Source organism: Cydia strobilella, chromosome Z (assembly GCF_947568885.1).
Source record: "Cydia strobilella chromosome Z, ilCydStro3.1, whole genome shotgun sequence".
NCBI classification, from domain to species: Eukaryota; Metazoa; Arthropoda; class Insecta; order Lepidoptera; family Tortricidae; genus Cydia; species Cydia strobilella.
In genome coordinates, this window is record NC_086068.1 from 60,683,649 (window position 1) to 60,702,875 (window position 19,227).

General features: G+C 38.2%; 1 protein-coding gene and 1 long non-coding RNA gene across 5 annotated transcripts in view; one reads left to right on the forward strand and one right to left on the reverse strand.

Moving 5' to 3' along the window:
* LOC134754730 (innexin shaking-B-like) overlaps positions 1-19,227 on the reverse strand; it is a 166,007-nt gene that overhangs the window by 4,470 nt on the left and 142,310 nt on the right. The window lies entirely within an intron of this gene.
* Positions 14,276-16,054, forward strand: LOC134754744 (uncharacterized). The gene is made up of 3 exons (XR_010128972.1): positions 14,276-14,306; positions 14,718-14,817; positions 16,000-16,054. It is a non-coding gene; the product is annotated as an uncharacterized LOC134754744 (long non-coding RNA).

Genomic DNA, 19,227 nt, shown 5'->3' on the forward strand with positions numbered 1-19,227 from the left:
TTTTTTAACTATGGTATCTGAAGCTACATACACTAATTACAGACATATACCTTACCTATTGTAAGTCCAAAGTTTCAGAGCAATGTAGCTAGTCGTTTTAAAATGAGAGCGGAACTACGTTTGTATGGAGAACAGTGCTTGCCGAAGGCTTAATGGTGTATTTTAAATTTTTTAACGACATTCATTAATAGCACAATCGAATTAAGTCTAACCTCGAAATCCTTCCAAAGATATGAAATTTGGTATGTATGTTAATTAAAGGTCTCTTTTTCATGTCCACACTATTTGACATTTGGGGACCTTGGAATATGTGTACCACACATTCACATTAAACCCAGATATTCCGAGAAAAACAGAAAAACCAAAAAAGACATACTTTTCAAGATGGCGTTTGATCCCCGTGGTCCCCGAAGCTCCAATTTTATGATACGCAAACAGGGATCCCTGAAATTGTAGGTGTCAAATTTCATTACTGTCACTATTGTTTAAATCCCATTTAAGGCCTAAAATCTGTTTTTGCAGTCACATTTTTAAGTCCTAAACATTTTTCCTCCATGTATTTTAGTAAATTTGTATTGCATAGCACTCGTGTACCAATTATGGATCTACTGATGTCTATTTTATTGAAATCCACTCAAAAGTTTAGGCGCTAGAAGTGAAATATGATTTAATATTCGGCGTCTTCTCAGGGCGGCTGTATTGATTTTTCTTTAATAAAACAAGTGTAAACAGGTTGTGAAGACAAAGAGGAATATACCGATATGTCACTTTAAAAAATCCGTTCAGTATCCTGAGCTACAGGGTGTACTGATTTTCAGTATTTAAACCCATGACCCTACTTTCTGTTTAAGTCGCAGTCGAGTAAAATGTTGATATTGGGGTAGAACGTGTACAAATGTATAGACAAAAGTGGAATTCATATTCCCCAAGTTTCATATTAAGAGAATATCCCCTGAGAGGGTATAAGCGCTAAATCTGGATTTAGCTATTATTTTCTATAACAACATGTATTTTTCCCGCAAAGATATCTAGGACTTTTTTGTGTAGAATTTAATAAGCTTTAATGTTGCCTTACACCATATTTTAATAGAGAACGAATATTTAGAGTAAAACGCAAATTTCTCCAGGATGGTACACATTTTCCAAGATGGCTGCGATTCCTCGAGGTCCCCAAATGTCAAATAGTGTGGACATGAAAAAGAGACCTTTAATTAACATACATACCAAATTTCATATCTTTGGAAGGATTTCGAGGTTAGACTTAATTCGATTATGCTATAATATAAGTGACCAGCGAACGTATGTAAAAACATATAATTATTAATAACAAAAAAAAGGCCATAGTGGGACTGGGTTGGTCATGTCTGCCGAATGCCGTGCGAGCTGTGGGCCAAAATCGCCACAGTGGCAGCCCAGCTCAAAACGAGGATTTGGCAGACCATTTCGGCGATGGCGAGACGAGTTAAGACTCCTTTTTAAAGGAATTGACAGACTGCACAGGATCGGGAAGACTGGAACAAGTAGGGGAGGCCTTTGCTCAGCAGTGGGATATTATAGACTCATAATAATGATAATTAATAACAAACAACTGGAGCACTAAAAAGTGCATCAAATGCATTTTCCAAAACCCGCGACTCGGCTTAGCTCATATTCGACTTGTCAACAGCAACAGAGCAGTGCTGACTGCTGACACTAACGCGGACGCTGATTGGTATTCGTGTCGGCACACTGTCGGCTCCTGTTTCCAATAACAACAAGTCACAACGGATACGCTGAGGAGGCGCTACGTTGGGCCACGAAACGAGCGAATTTAATATTATAAAAACTTTTTGTATCAGTATTTTTTTTTGGGGTTTTATTATTCTTCAAAATTATTCTTTCGATTTAAAAGTATTCTTTCGATCTAGGCTAAGTGTGTGCGTTAAAGTTTTATTCAAAATCTGGATGCATAAATGCGAAAGTATGTCTGTCTGTCTGTTACACCGATTTAGTTGAAATTTGGTATAGAAGTTTGTCCCGGGGAAGGACATAGGATAGTTTTTAGGGTTCCGTACCCAAAGGGTAAAAACGGGACCCTATTACTATAAGACTCCGCTGTCCGTCTGTCCGTCTGTCCGTCACCAGGCTGTATCTAATGAACTGTGATAGCTAGACAGTTGAAATTTTCACAGATGATGTATTTCTGATGCCGCTATAACAACAAATACAAAAAAGTACGGAACCCTCGGTGCGCGAGTCCGACTCGCACTTGGCCGGTTTTTACCCCAGAAATCATCCTTTAAGGGGGTGGAAGTTTGTATGGGAAATCGATAAAAAGCTGATTGGATAAAAAATATGCTACCCAAATTACTAAGTCTACGCAGACGAAGTCGCGGGCAAAAGCTAGTTTTATATAAGTTTTGAATGATTCACGGTTAGTTTCACTAGACTTATATTGACTTTTGTATTGTTTTTGAGCTCCCGATATTTCGACGCAGTTACATGCATCTTCACCCGCACCCGTGAACATGATGCATGTAACTGCGTCGAAATATCGGGAGCTCAAAAACAATACAAAAGGTAATCATACATATCCCGGTCAATATATGTCTAGTTTTATACAACTCAATGGAAGCTGCTAATATTTATTAATAGAATAAAAAGTAGTGCTCAGCATGTTTTAAGCAAATTTTCTATGGAAGTAAAACCAGTGTTCGTATTAAAATGTATTTATTAGCTGTTACTTTACATTTTTTAAGCAACACAGCCATAGCTTGTGCTAAGTCAGCGTGGTCAGTCTATGTACAGGCTTTGGAGCCTATACCAAAAAGACAGTGGCGATAAGTGTGTGAACTTTGCGCGTGACTCTCGACAGGTGCTTACAGGCAAAGTTTCAGAGCAATCTATATTGTTTTTAGGGTTCCGTACCCAAAGGGTAAAAACGGGACCCTATTACTAAGACTTCGATGTCCGTCTGTCCGTCCGTCTGTCTGTCACCAGTCATCTCATGAACCGTGATAGCTAGACAGTTGAAATTTTCACAGATGATGTATTTCCGTTGCCGCTATAACAACAAATACTAAAAAGTACGGAACCCTCAATGCGCGAGTCCGACTCGCACTTGGCCGGTTTTTTATTTTATTCCGTAGACTACAATGACATTTCATGTGGTACAAAGAAATCGTCATTTTAGTCTACGGAATAAAAAAACAGACCTAAGCTAGTCGTTTAAAATGAGAGCGGAACTACGTTTGTATGGAGAACCGAGCTTGCTGGAGACCCTTAACCAGCCTAGGCCATCCACAGACAAGTGGGACGTATTGATCACGTTCATGTTATCCTCTAAGTTAGATACCAATACGTTGCTAAAATGGAAAGAATAACGAAATAATATGGTGATGTACCCACTTTAGAACAATTTTATAAGTTCATGATCGATCGTGCAGACCGCGAGCCAGGCGCAAATTTCGTCAGTCAGGCGAAAACTCGTATAGCGGTTAACGGCTATGTATGATGAACCCTCGTAAACGTCAGCTACCGCTCCGTTGGTGGGTTGAGGAATGGCAGCCACCGAAACGCGTAACACGGTCTTTCCACCGCGATACAACCGGCTGACGATTTGTTTTATTAACAATAGCATCTAAACTATCATCTGACAAAGTATCAAACGGGAGGCGATGACGCCGATGACTGAAAAGAATTTTCTTTTTTACGTGTTAATGTGACCAGCTGACGGACTTTCCACAGCGATACAATCCGCTGACGATTTTGTTTATTCACAATAGCATCTAAACTATCATCTGACAAAGTATCAAGCGGGAGGCGATGACTATTTTTTTTTATAGACTTTATTTGCTGCCATTCCTCAACCCACCAACGGAGCGGCAGCTGACGTTCACGAGGGTTCATACATAGCCGTTAACCACTATACAAGTTTTCGCCGGCGATTGGTCATGGAAATCTGTACCTGACCCGCGGTCTAGTGCTCATGTACTCGAATCGTTAAATCGTAACAATAAATATTTCTGGTGTGTCAAAAACGCCTTGCGTCCCTTCTTGTTCTACATCGAGTAATAATTACCACTATATTGTAGTTACAGAATAAAGAACCAACACCAAAATTTTATCTAAATCTGACAAAAAATAAGCGATATTATAAAAATCGGCTCGAATACAAGTTCTCGTTTCAAGCTTATACTTAGCTTAGCTTCAGATTACATCTATACAATACACAGTATTTACTGGCCTCGCCTTGGGAGCTCCTGCCAGATGTTGCGGGCCGCACGCGAACCACCCCGGATTGTAAATCAAACGTATTGAAATTGAATTAAAACTATAACAACAAGGAAGTGACCTGTCGGGAGTTGCTGATATGGCCAACTTTCAACCTATTGTTAATGTTAACCGACGAAAAAACGGAGGTTCTCAAAGGGTAAAAACGGGACCCTATTACTAAGACTCCGCTGTCCGTCTGTCCGTCTGTCTGTCTGTCTGTCACCAGGCTGTACCTCATGAACCGTGATAGCTAGACAGTTGAAATTTTCACAGACGATGTATTTCTGTTGCCGCTATAACAACAAATACTGAAAACAGAATAATATAAATATTTAAATGGGGCTCCCATACAACAAACGTGATTTTTTTTGCTGTTTTTTTTTCCGTAATGTTACGGAACCCTTCGTGCGCGAGTCCGACTCGCACTTGGCCGGTTTTTTTATTAGAATGGGTATACTCCGGAGTTGCCTGGGGTCCGCTTGGCAACTAATCTCAAGAATTGGCGTAGGCACTAGTTTTTACGAAAGCGACTGCCAATCTGACCTTCCAACCCTGAGGGGAACTAGGCCTTGTTGGGATTAGTCCGGTTTCCTCACGATGTTTTTCTTCACATTTACTGCGCAAACGACAGAGGAAAATGTTTTTAGGGTTCCGTACCCAAAGGGTAAAAACGGGACCCTATTACTAAGACTCCGCTGTCCGTCTGTCCGTCTATCCGTCAGTCCGTCAGTCCGTCAGTCCGTCCGTCTGTCCGTCTGTCCGTTTGTCCGTCTGTCTGTCTGTCTGTCACCAGGCTGTATCTCATGAACCGTGATAGCTAGACAGTAGACATTTTCACAGATGATTTATTTCTGTTGCCGCTATAACAACAAATACTAAAACAGAATAATATAAATATTTAAATGGGGCTCCCATACAACAAACGTGATTTTTTTTGCTGTTTTTTTTCCGTAATGGTACGGAACCCTTCGTGCGCGAGTCCGACTCGCACTTGGCCGGTTTTTTATTAGAATGGGTAAATTCCGAAGTTGCCTGGGGTCCGCTTGGCAACTAATCCCAAGAATTAGCGTAGGCACTAATTTTTACGAAAGCGACTGCCATCTGACCTTCCAACCCTGAGGGGAACTAGGCCTTGTTGGGATTAGTCCGTTTTCCTCACGATGTTTTTCTTTACATTTACTGCGCAAACGACAGAGGAAAATGTTTTTAGGGTTCCGTACCCAAACCAAAGGGTAAAAACGGGACCCTATTACTAAGACTCCGCTGTCCGTCTGTCCGTCTGTCCGTCAGTCCGTCAGTCCGTCAGTCCGTCCGTCTGTCCGTCTGTCCGTTTGTCCGTCTGTCTGTCTGTCTGTCACCAGGCTGTATCTCATGAACCGTGATAGCTAGACAGTAGAAATTTTCACAGATGATTTATTTCTGTTGCCGCTATAACAACAAATACTAAAACAGAATAATATAAATATTTAAATGGGGCTCCCATACAACAAACGTGATTTTTTGCTGTTTTTTTTTCCGTAATGGTACGGAACCCTTCGTGCGCGAGTCCGACTCGCACTTGGCCGGTTTTTTATTAGAATGGGTAAATTCCGAAGTTGCCTGGGGTCCGCTTGGCAACTAATCCCAAGAATTAGCGTAGGCACTAATTTTTACGAAAGCGACTGCCATCTGACCTTCCAACCCTGAGGGGAACTAGGCCTTGTTGGGATTAGTCCGTTTTCCTCACGATGTTTTTCTTTACATTTACTGCGCAAACGACAGAGGAAAATGTTTTTAGGGTTCCGTACCCAAACCAAAGGGTAAAAACGGGACCCTATTACTAAGACTCCGCTGTCCGTCTGTCCGTCTGCCCGTCAGTCCGTCAGTCCGTCAGTCCGTCCGTCTGTCCGTCTGTCCGTCTGTCTGTCTGTCTGTCACCAGGCTGTATCTCATGAACCGTGATAGCTAGACAGTTGAAATTTTCACAGATGATGTATTTCTGTTGCCGCCATAACAACAAATACTAAACAGAATAATAAATATTTAAATGGGGCTCCCATACAACAAACGTGATTTTTTTTGCTGTTTTTTCCGTAATGGTACGGAACCCTTCGGGCGCGAGTCCGACTCGCACTTGGCCGGTTTTTTTAAGTAGGTACCCACCTTCGTGGCCATTATTAAGAGGAAATGGGGCGGCCGCTTCTCCATACTAACGTAGTCCATATTTTTCTCTCTGGATAATGACATTATGGAAAATGTTTACTCCTGAAACTAGACTACGATTGGTGTGATAACGATTGAAGATTCGTTCAATTAATCAATCAATCAATCAATTTCATTAATTTGCAAGAATACTTAATTTTAGTTACAGGATGTTATTGTAGTTTATAGAACAGTAGCCATGTTCGATAGGCGCTTACAGCACCGCCATCCGCCATTAATAATTTTACATACCTACCTTCCCTTTCCACGTTTTGCTCATGACCATGTAAGACGTTCATGCTCAAATAAATAGTTTAAAAACATAATTTTGGGTCTTAACGAGTATATTAAGGCCCCGTAATGTACACAACGATACATTAATTGTTGATCCAGGTTGGGAGTCTAAGAAAATCAAGAAATATCAAGAAAATACGATAGTACAAAGGCGCGTGTGCAGCATGGGCGCGTATGCAACATCTAGAACATTCCTGTTCCTGGAAGAAGACTGAAGATTAAATCTTGGCTGGATTGTGCAGTGTAGTGCAGTGCTACGTAGAAAGTTCACCCTGCGCGTCGAAGCAATTACCAGAGCTAAGTGTCCTTAATTTGTCCTTCATAAGCCCCGAATATTTCATCTAATAGTCAAAATTGTAAACAATTTACTTTGAGATACTCTAAAAGAGGCATATTATACTTCCACATACGCAAATACACAAAAATATCGTCAAAATAAATCACTTTTTATTTTGTTACATTCTTTGGTTATGTACTTTTAACCTAATATTTCAATTACAATATCTATATGGTGGGCGGTGGCCCATGCTTAATTAGCTTCATTATATCAATTATTTATATATTTCATTAAAAATAAACTCCTTTCGAGACAAATTAACGTAAATTATTGCTAAAATTTAACGTAACAACCTAAAACCACGTGTCCCCTCGTTGCCCGAGTGGCATCCATTTTGGTGTTAAAATATATTAGAATAAGATATTTTACACCAAATAATGTATTTCTATTTCTAAAACAATTTTACCATTACAAATTGGTTTCATCTTTTCAATTGGCCCTCGTTTTGACCTCATTTAACAATAATTTTTGCCATTCTCAATCAAAAGGGTACTTATTGTCGGTTGTCAATAAGGCGCTATTTCCATATAGCTTTAATTTAAAATCAACTTTATCGACAAGCGACAATGTGGTAACTTTTGGTTGAAAACGTCACATTTCATTGTATTTAAAGATTTAAAGTATTTCGCCGACTATTCCAGGATCGTCACGGCGTTCAGCGTAGCAAGTCCAGTTAAAATATCAAGTAGCTACCAGTCAGCTGCGCCCAGCCGGACTACAAGCGGCAAGTACACCGTATCGAGGAGAGTAAGATAAATCTTTTTTACATATCAGTTTTGTTTACATAAAACTAATTAATAACAATTTAATGTCGAGCGAGGATGAGAAACAAATAAAAAGGCTTTGGCCGCAAAACGCTTGAAAGAGTTAACTGTTTCGCGAAGTTCAATTAAAGGACAAATTACTAAATTTAAAATTTATATAAATACGTTGTGTACAAAGGCGGATATTTCTAATATTTAATTAGCTGAGCTGTCTTAAGCTTAGCAAGCTTGAGGGTTTGTCATCCAAGTTCGACACATTGCAAAATAAGATTTAGGTCCTGAATGCTGACCAATTATCGGCTGAGCTTGATCCCAGGTAGCAAAATGACGTCATTGACGTCATAATGACGGCATTATTACGTCATAATGACGTCGCTGACGTCATAATGACGTATAAATGCTACTCGGGATGAACGCGAGACGATTGAGCAAAATATTATCAAAACATTGCAAAGGCAAATGGAACGACTCAATTCGGTCGTTGTTCCTGTGCCTGCTCAATATACTCACGATCTACAGGATCAAGGCTTTAAATTTGCCACAAATACAAATTTCTAAATGGGGTTGGCAACTGTGAAGGGTTTGCAGAGATGGCGCCATCATAGCTTGCCCCTTTTTCAATGAGATTTGGCTTAAAGGGCTGGCATCCAGGGCATTAAAAAAAACAAAAATTTGACGCAATTCTAGAATTAGACAGGGCAAGCTATGCTGGCGCCATCTGCTAATTATTTCGACCGGTCAACCCCATTAGACGGTGCCAATTTCCGCTGGCTTGAGTTTCGTGATACATTCCGTTGTCGCCGCGGCATTTTGGCAACACCACGACGACGATACTGGCAACACTGCGCGTGACGTACATCCGAAGCTGTCAAACCCAACGTCATAAAAGGGCAAGCACAAGGCGGGAGCGACCCAGCGTAGCAAAACCGTCTCGTGTCCGGAAGGGTCCTGGATTTTCCCCAGGCTACCATCCCCCCACACAGTCCTACCGCTCTAATTGTCCAAGTGTAATAGACCTAGTGAAATAGAACCCAAGCCAGGTTAAAAAAAAACGGGAGCAACCACTTGCCATATAGCAGCCAGCAGCCACCAGCGACGGAGTACTTGTTCAGATTCAGATTCAGATATTTATTAATAAAATTTAGTATTTCACATGTCATTTTCTATGTCATTAAATTATTACTAATTAATTTACATTTTTAGTATACATTTTACAAATATAGGTACTTAACTTACGTATCTATTGTAATAGTGGAGTCAATATAAAGTTTAAGTTACATTAAATGCACACTCAAATTTTTCTACATGGGTGAATTCTATATCATATTGAATACCCGTCTGTAAAGTAACAACTTGATATCAGTTCCCGTTTCTGAGAAATAAAACTTTTTTTTAAATCTTTTATACTACTTAAACAATAATTCCCACATAAGATATTTTTCGTAGAATGGGTTATGAAGCTTATACGACTACACGGTCAGAATATCTCTCGACAATAATGTAAATTATAGATTTATTGAAACAAATTATTATTTTGTAAGTTTTTCATGACCGAGGAACTCCCACACCGAGAGAAAAGTTTACTATGGTGGTTATGAAGTAGTTGTATCGATCATGTTTAAAAATCTCCCGAGTCACTACTATATTTGTAGAATAGCAGCAAGATTTTGGAAACAAACAGCAAATAATGTTCTGCACAATTAATGGACATTTCTAGTTTTTTGCCAGTAACTGCACAAGTTATGGAAGAATAACATAATCATTTTTCTCTCGATAATTAAATCCATTTCCAGCATAAAAAATTTAAAAAGTATGCGGTATTTCCAGGCATTCACAGAGGCCAATTCGAACTTTATCTAAGATGTCAATAATATATCATTTTGTTATCATTCGCCCGACCGTCTCGCTCGCACCAAAACATATTTTAACTAGTACGAGCGAAACGCACACGCAAATTAAAAAAATGACATCTTTAATAACGAAGTTCGAATTAGCCTCAAGGTATATTAGGAAATTATACCTTATGGCTTATGGCATTGCGTTAAGGTTCAATAGTTCAATGCATTAAGTGTCTGTCTTTATATGAAAAACGATAGCTGTCAAATTTTTATATCTATTCACAAAACGTTTAGAATACTGGATGCTGTGTCAGATATAAATAGACCCTTGGAGTCTTACAACTATCTATTATGCTTGATCTGAATCTTACTGGTTAGTAAGGACCGTCCATTTAGTTATACTTCAAATAGCCGCCCGGACAAATTATAAAGCTAATTTCGAATTTTAAATTTTGACAATTCACGAGAAGAGTAACGTAACGTCAAACGATATGTTTGTCCCTTTTCAACGATCCTGTCATCCGATGCTTTTAGTAGCGGGAGCTGTGAGAGTGAAAAGACGCAAATGTCAGCAATTCTTACCGCTTGGTATTTGTCAGCGAGCGCATCGCGACATGAAACCAGTATGAACCTGGCCCTCGATTACGTATAATTGTAAGGAAACTTGGGATCAAGTTATATTAGTCTAAGGTCTAACAGTTGAGAATAAGACGTGCTCTGAATATACAGTGTGGAATTTTTTTATGGGCCCTGAAGGGAAAGTGCCTTAAAACCTTAAGTTAGCTCATTTTATTTTTAAAAAGAAACGAAACTGCATTCAAAGGTTTTTTGAAATTCGCTTGTCTCGCCTGGGAATCGAACCGACTAAAAATTCCAAACAATAAACACTCCCTATTTTATTCTACTAGTCGATACCACGTCGATACAGTTAATGTTAATGATAACATTTCTTCAAGAAACATTAGGTCTTACGTCTTACACTCGTCTGTCGTACAAAATTTCCATAAAATCGAATATTTAGTACTCAAGAATATTTTTAGACAAGCAAAATTGAAAAAAAAAAATTAAAAACCTTTGAATGCAATATAGTTTCTTTTTAAAAATAAAAGAATGTCTCCTTTAAGTAAAATGAGCTAACTTAAGGTTTTCAGAGAATTTCTCTCCAGGGCCCATTAATTTGATTATTAAATTATAGTGGTAAGTAAGCGCATTGAGTATGCACTTTTGTCTCAGGCGATGCCGCTTGGCACGATTGATTGTTCCTTAGGGCAAATAAAACTGATTCAGCCCGGTAGCCACGAGATCGTAACGCCCCCCAAAAGGGGGGTGAAAGGGTCGGCTCCCCAAGTCCAATCTATGCTATATTTCTTCCTGTTCTTAGCAACTAGGGCAACTTATATAACATTTTCGTATAATTTAGGAACGAGGAATTCATTTTTGAAAAAAATATTAGACCTTTTCATACAAAAAAAAAAGAGTTGTTTACAAGAAATTTAAATGTTATGTAATTTTTTGTGACAATTTTCCCTGTTACAATTACAGTGTGGCGATTTGCACTTTGCACTAAATAAAAAAATGGACAATGTAGCCCATTTATTGTTCATTCTGGATAATATCACTTTAAAGAAATAGCTGCCGAAACGCCTGTCAAAAAAGAGGCGTTTTTTCTTACTAAGCGGCGTTTTAAGTTTCCAAGTTTTTATTCCTTACTTGTTGTTTTTATTCCTCACTTGTTGTTTTTATTATTTTTTCGCAACTGTGTTAAAAACGTCGTTCGATACACGTGCGGAAATGTCATTCTTCACTCGTCCCGAGTCTTGCCAAGATACCTATCTCGGTACTCGTGAAGTAATGACATACTTTCCGCACTAGCATCGAAATGTACTATTTATTTCATTTGGGCACCAAGAAGTATGTTGGTAGTAAACCTTTTTGCGAGTAAAATAGTATGTAATAATGATTTAATATAATATTGTTAATTAACTAAAGTTTCATTATTGCGTCATTTCATCTCATAACCCTACTACCCATTGAATTGAATGACCTTTTTCACGTTTTCTGCAGCAATGCAGTCGACTGCAGCAATATTGAAGCGCGACATTGCTGTCGACTGCTACGGCAGTAGCCGTAAATGTCAAAATCAAATTTCCTGTCTGGATTTTGACGTTCATTTAAAATAAATAATCAAAGGGGATCATCGATTTTGGGCCCGGAGGACAAACCATCGCGTATATTATGGTACACTACACAGACGGTTACAGTAATTATAAACGCATTTGATTACGGAAAAATATATAATATTGGGTGTAAATGAAACGGGAATGTATTATATTATACAATAAAATAAATTATATCTATTATTAATTTCCGTAAATCACACCATCATCTTTATTAGCATAGCATAGCATAGCTTAACGCTCAATTTCGCATAAACCGTGAGGTTTTCACTAAGGAGTTTAAAATTCTCTTTGCACTAAACTTTATGGTTGGCAAAAAAGTCTGTATTCTAATTTGGCACTAACTGCCACTGTCTGTCATTGCTATGTCATAGCCTCATAGCTGACATACGTGAGATATATGCCGCAATGTATGCATTGCGCGTTTTATCGGAGCTTTGCCTGAGGTGTGTTAAGTAAGCGCGCAATCAAAATTAAACATGCGTAAACAATCGTTACGCGTACCGATGAAACTGGGTAAGTTAGTCATGGGAGAATTAACGGTCGACCGCATCGCGAACTCTCGGCAGTTCAAGCGGACCGATCGTCTACCGCGAACATTGAAGTGAGACGGAGATATGGAAGTCGATCAAACATTCTCTACAGTGAATCAGTACCCGTCAGTTAGTGCCTGCGTGGGTAATTTAAATAGCTTGGACGTCGTAATAATTATGATTGTATTCCATACAATATTACATATACGTGAGATTTTTTTTATTATTACACTAACATGAGTAAGAGATTTATGAAGGTGAAACAAAAGTCGAGTGTCCATTTTCTATAAGCACCAAAAAAAAAAATTCGAAACAAAAATGGTTAATAGTAATTAAACGGATTCATTTACGTTAGAGATTTTTTTGTAGAATATAGTAAATATAAAGAGCTTAATTAACATGTAATTTTTATGTACACATTAGTTGTTATTTTTATGTAAAAAAATTTTTAATAAAGAAAGTTATTGGGGGCAGGTTTCTGTGCCAAGCTGGAAGAAAATATAAATACTTAATGAGTATATGCCTGAGAACAGCATATTAGAAAATCTCTAGTGTGGGGATTGATGTTTTGGTTTATTTCTCTACTTTAGTAATAATTTGGATTTATAAAAACAAATTGACATATTTTGTGGAGATTTTTTTCAAAATATATTATTTGTAACATAGGTAATCACATCTCAAAAAATCTCTAATGTGAGAATTAATGTAGATTTCTCATACATTTTGAACTGTGCGGACCGGCCTATAGGTGCGTTCGAGTGGTGTGTATGAGATAATAAAATTAACTTAAAATTAATTATAAATGTATGAAAAATTCACAATGGCGTGGCCACGTACCTCAAAAGGAAAAAACGGGAACCCTTATTATAGCAGGGTTTCTTAAACTTTTTGCAGTCACGGACCATTTTCACAATTTAAACAATTCCATGGACCCCGGTCAAAAAATATTTTAGGAAAATAATAAAAACCCACATTTTCATTTAAAAATTTACTTTTGTTATAAGTTTCATTACACTTAAGTAGGTCTCGTCAAACTTGACCTACAATATTTTCTAATAAGTATGCAAGTAACTGACCTACTGCGGACCCCTGATAAACATGCTACCCGTGGACCCCACTTTAAGAAACCCTGCCTTATAGGATCACTCGTGCGTCTGTCTGTCCGTCTGTCACAGCCTATATTCTCCGAAACTACTGGACCAATTAAGTTGAAATTTGGTACACATATGTAAGTTGGTGACCCAAAGATGGGCATGTAACGTAAACAAATGAATTTTAAAAAGGGGGGCCACTATTGGGGGCTAAATGAGAAAATTAAAAAAATAAGTTTTTCAAACTATATCATGTTACATATCAAATGAAAGAACTTATTGTGAGTATCTCAAATATATTTTTTTAATAATTTTAGGATAAACAGTTTAGAAGTTATTCAAGCAAATAGGCAAAAAATGACCATTCCCCCCCTTTATCTCAGAAACTACTGGGTCTAAAATTAAAAAAAAAATACACAAAATAGTTCTTTACCTATAGATGATAGGAAAACCTATTAGAAATGTGCAGTCAAGCGTGAGTCGGACTTAATTACTAAGTTTTTGATCCGACCCCTACAAAAAATGCATTGTTAAAAATTGTGTAAAGTACGGAACCCTTGGAAGTTGGAACGCGAGTCCGACTCGCACTTGGCCGGTTTTTTTGAAAGATACTACTATTAAAAATATGTCTTAGTTTTTCACATTCATTAAAAAGTTTGCATGCTCGTCTAATAAACATATTCTATTGTATTCAACATGCTGAGATGAGGCCATTTCGTGGCACTTTAATCTTATTTTATGTTTTCTTTTATATTATGTAATGTTTGTTTGTGCGAATAAAATCTTATTCTATTCTATTCTATTCTATATTACGAGCATAACATGTTCTGCTAAGGGGTCATCCATTAATTACATCACGCTTTTAGGGGGGGGGGGGCGGGGTCAAGGAAATGTGACATGTTGTGACAAGGGGGAGGGGGAGTCACAATTGTGACGTCCCATTAACTTATTTAAATTATTTTATTCGCTGTACAGTTAATTAACAAGTTTTTGGAACGATAATCGTTATTAATCCTTTAATTTTCTTTCCTAATCTGTTTTGGGTTATAAAATTACTAATATTTCTTTTGTCAAAGATATTTTTATTAAAATATTAATCACAATTCGATTTGCCGATTTCATTGAAAAAATGTGACGTCACACCAGGGGGGAGGGGTTTGCCAAATGTGACCAAGTGTGACAAGGAGAGGGGAGGGGTAAAAAAACCTCGAAATTCTTGTGACGTAATTAATGGATGAACCCTAATAGGGATAGAGAACAATTCCTTTCTGCGACACTGAAGTATACGGGCACGAGGGGCCGAGATAATCCATTTCAAGTAAGGAAGGGATTTCTAATTTTGAATTTAGTATTTTATATAGTAAAACCAAAGATAGATATAACTCCGTAATAGATGGACACAGTGTAAGGAAAAAACGTGCCTCGAAAATCACGTCACACATTTTATTCTCGATCGGATGGCGCCACTACCTTTGGCCTACTCTCGTATAGAGGGCGTTGACGGTTTCGTTTGTTATTAAACAATTTTAACGCATATCAGTGAAAGAACATGGGTCAAAATCATAAAAATAATTAATGCAAATAAAAAAATCATTTATCCATATTTAAATACATTTTATCGTATTTTTATAAATCTTCATTTTTAGTTTTAAAGTGTGTCGATAGATGGCAGTGAATTTACTGGGGTTACAAAATTTACTATGACAGTACCGCTCTATCTTATTTTATCCTCTTTGATAAAAGTAAAACTAAGAAAAATATATGATGTACATTACCATGCAAACTTCCACCGAAAATTGGTTTGAACGAGATTTAGTAAGTAGTTTTTTTAATACGTCATAAATCGTAAACCGCAATTTACCTTTCATTCAATCAACTCGAATATATATTTTTGATTTCCGTTAATTTTAAGGGGAGATTCTTCAGGTTAAATAAAGTTAATTTCTCTAAGAAACTAGTATTTTAACTCTTACAGTTTTTGAAATATTCAATAAATAAATTTAATTGCTGAGCCTGTGTAAAAGATTCTTCATTGCCTTCAAATTTTATTTATTTTTTAAGTTTCGTCAGTAAAGAGTTTTCCATTGAGTTTTCTTGTACCTACTTTTGTACTATATTTTTCTGGAAATGAAATTTTCTGTTAGGTTAAGTTTCTCGGCGCATTGGTGTTTGCTGTAATGCAGTTTGACCAGAATTGTATTAAATAAATAAAATAAATAAATAAATTGATAGCTATTCACTACAAGAAGGTTACTGAGGTGTTAGTTTTTTGACAATTCCGACATTACCTACTTTTCTTTCATTATGTGTCACACTAACTTTTACGTAACTCTAAAGGACCTTTTACAATGCAATATTCATTTATTTTGTATGAAAAAAGAAAAAAATATTTTTTTTTTCGAATTTTACAAATACTAAGCAACGTGTCGAATTTAACGGAAATAATAAAAAAACACGGTGTATATATATAAAGTACGGAACCCTCGGTGCGCGAGTCCGACTCGCACTTGGCCGGTTTTTTTTAATTTAGTATTTTATATAGTAAAACAGAATCTGCGCAATTACGCCAATTGCCGAGTGACTGCATTTTATGGCATCTCTGTTTTGACATTTTGCTGGGACATCAGTTAGCCGCGACCACGATCAGTGAAACCTGTGTCGAAACGTCGGTAACAAAATAAATTCGCGATAGACCCGATTTTAAATGTCATTTAATATGTGGTAAAAACGCGAAAGTTTTAAATGTTATATTGCATTTTATGGCGTTGTGAAGAGTCAACCCATAACGCTGGCGTGAAAGAGGTAAATGAACGTTATTTTTCGGTCCGGTGGCATTGTGTAGAATTCAATCTAATGGTGTTCCAGAGTACGATTTAGGTTCCATCGGTTTGCCGCTGTCACTATCACATATCGCAAGAAAGAACGGGAAAGATCATGCGCGCCAAGTGTAAATTTTGATCGATTTTGTCGATTTTTATTTATTTTAAAAACGTTACCTTACAATATCGAAATTCGAAGGCTATGAAATTACTATTTAAGTTAAGATTTTTTTTCTTCTGTTTTTGTTTATAGTATCACATAATAAATAACCGAGTAAAGTTGGATTAAAAGTCCGAGTTAAAGGTTACTTTGGGAATTAATTCTATCGAGCGAAGTGTCATAATTCGTGTATCGGAAGCTATGATATTAAAGATAATATCACAGAATAACTAATAGTACTACCGTACAGAAAATTCACTCCCTCACAAAAGCCAGATTTAGGTATAAAATTATACCTACACTCGCCGCCTGCAAGCAAAATTGAAACTTATAACCGCGCACGAACCGTGAATCTTCTTTGCGCGCCGCAGTTTTATTACCGAGCTGCGAGTGTCGGCACGGGGTTGTCACTTGACAAGTTTTTGTACCTATACCTACTGATTTATTATTTTTAAGATAAATAATTATGTAGGAATTACAAACGTTGATTCTGTAAACATAATTTTTTTTAGCCGGAGATAGTATGTCTGATTCTCACGGAAGGAGGTATGCCACAGAAGTACTTATTCCTTTGAGAATATGTCGGTCAATATAGTCCGGAATTTAAAAAAAATAAATTCTGCTTCCTTGTTCTTCCGTTTATTCAGACATCCGTAAACAGAACATTATCTTTTATACAGATTAGATCGCGATTTAGGTTTCGAAGCCATTGCGTATTTACAATTTTGCGCGAGCGCCACGTGACACGACTATCGTGCGAGCCGAGCGGCAGCCCACTGCCATACACCTTCCCGGGCGGTGCGCCGGCCAAATATACCTAAACTGCGCAGTGACACATAATATAGTCAAAAACTACATATATTTTTTCCACGTCTACAAATATCAACGCATTCGGTTCCGTTTGCAATGTTTGCATGATCACTCGTAATCTCAGTTTCGCGGATGGCTTGGTCAACCTAAGTCATCGTAGTGGCGGTAAGATCACCTCACCTCATCACAAATCAAATCAACATCATTCAGTTCAAACTTCAAAGCCCCGATCGATCGCCGGAGCCCGATCGAGATGAGTACTCAGTATCCGTTACAGGTGTGTTACGTAATGTAGATTCACAAATCGCAGGGCCAGACTAGAGTTGTGCTCGCCATGCTCGTTCACTAGTACAATCTCACAACTGCACTAGTTCGGTCTTTTAGTACAGTAGTACACCGAGAGAAACAGCATAATAAGCGGCTATCTTGCTCATACTAGCCGGCTGGGCGAGAGCCGTTCGGACATCTTTGCTCGCCCGCGCTCGGCGAGCGGCGAGTCGACGCGACGTTTAGTTCGGTCGGATCACTCCGATCATGGAGACTGTATAAAGGAGCCAAATCTGTATGTATGAAAAGTGTCCATCAAAAAACAGTAATTAGGCGGCGCCACCATACACCGAAATACTACCAAAAACAACCTACGTAATTTGGTCGGGTTATTTGTTGCCTTATATGGTTCATGTTATACTCATGTCCCAGAGCCTAACTAGCGCCACCGGAGAGATTAGGAACTATTATTTAAAGCTTAACGCGGTCACTTTTACAACAATTCTGCCATAAGAGATTGCGATCCTTTCTATACCATCCATAACTCCGATCGCTTTGCTGTCATTGTCACCGGTCCTCGCTCCCATTCTGTTTCGTGTAGTATACTAAAACGTACTAAGAGCAGAATCATTACGGAATAGTTCGGTCTAGTACAGTAGAGGGAATCGTGTCTTTGATTTTAGTACATGTTAATAAAAAATGAGTATGTCATGTTAGTAAAACAAGAGTGAATAGGCTGTTACTGAACCGGTGAGCTCCATCTTAGGCCCTGTCTTCACTTTCCATCAGGTGTGACTAGGGACAATCGCCGATCAGTTTATAATAAAAAAAAAAAATGTACTACACAAGCCTAGGCCAGACCATCAGTGCCTCTCAATGCACTCCTGACAGCGCCAGAGTGCGACTTGTTTGCGTGGAGATGGGCGAATGTGTGCCAGGAGTGTCTGAGGTTTTGTGAGATGATGGATGATAGGATTTCCAGCACTTGCATTTGCGTCGTGGCAGGGAGATGGGACAGTGCCCTAATTAGGCACTGGACCTCCCAACATCTTAGTTTAGGTACTAACATAGTAATTTAAGTATATTTGTTTGTAACTAACAAAATATGGATTTTTTTTTTTTTTTACAAAACTAACTAAAATATTTTATTCAAAAAGACCTCCGCGAGCTGTACCGGGTGCAAAGGTGCCCATCACACTTGCCGCGTTACCACGTTGGATAGCGATGGCCAACCTTTGCACCAGGTACGAACCCGCGCGAGCATCAGAGGTCCTCTCCCTAATCCTATGTCCCACCTCCCTAATAAACGATATGGCGTCAGACCCCCAACACCCCGTTGTCTCGAAGGCGAGGGGTACAAAATAATAATTTGCCTCGAGGATGGAATATTTCGTTCTCTTTCTTGAAGCTGCCGACTCTGCCGCAGCGCCAGGTGTCTGCACCGTCCGGCTGAGATGTGACGCGGCGAAAGTGCTGACGCACGTGGCGTCCCACAGTAGGCACTTCCCCTTCTGCCATGGCACCAACGTTAAACCGTCCGGCCTTTTGCCATCGGTGCGACAGAGACCCGGTGGTTCCAGAACACACGGTATGTTCGCGGATATTAGGGCTAAATATTATTAATATTATATAATTTATTATTTATAATATTATTATTATTATTATAAATATTAGATTAAATATGGATTGTAATATCGTCCGA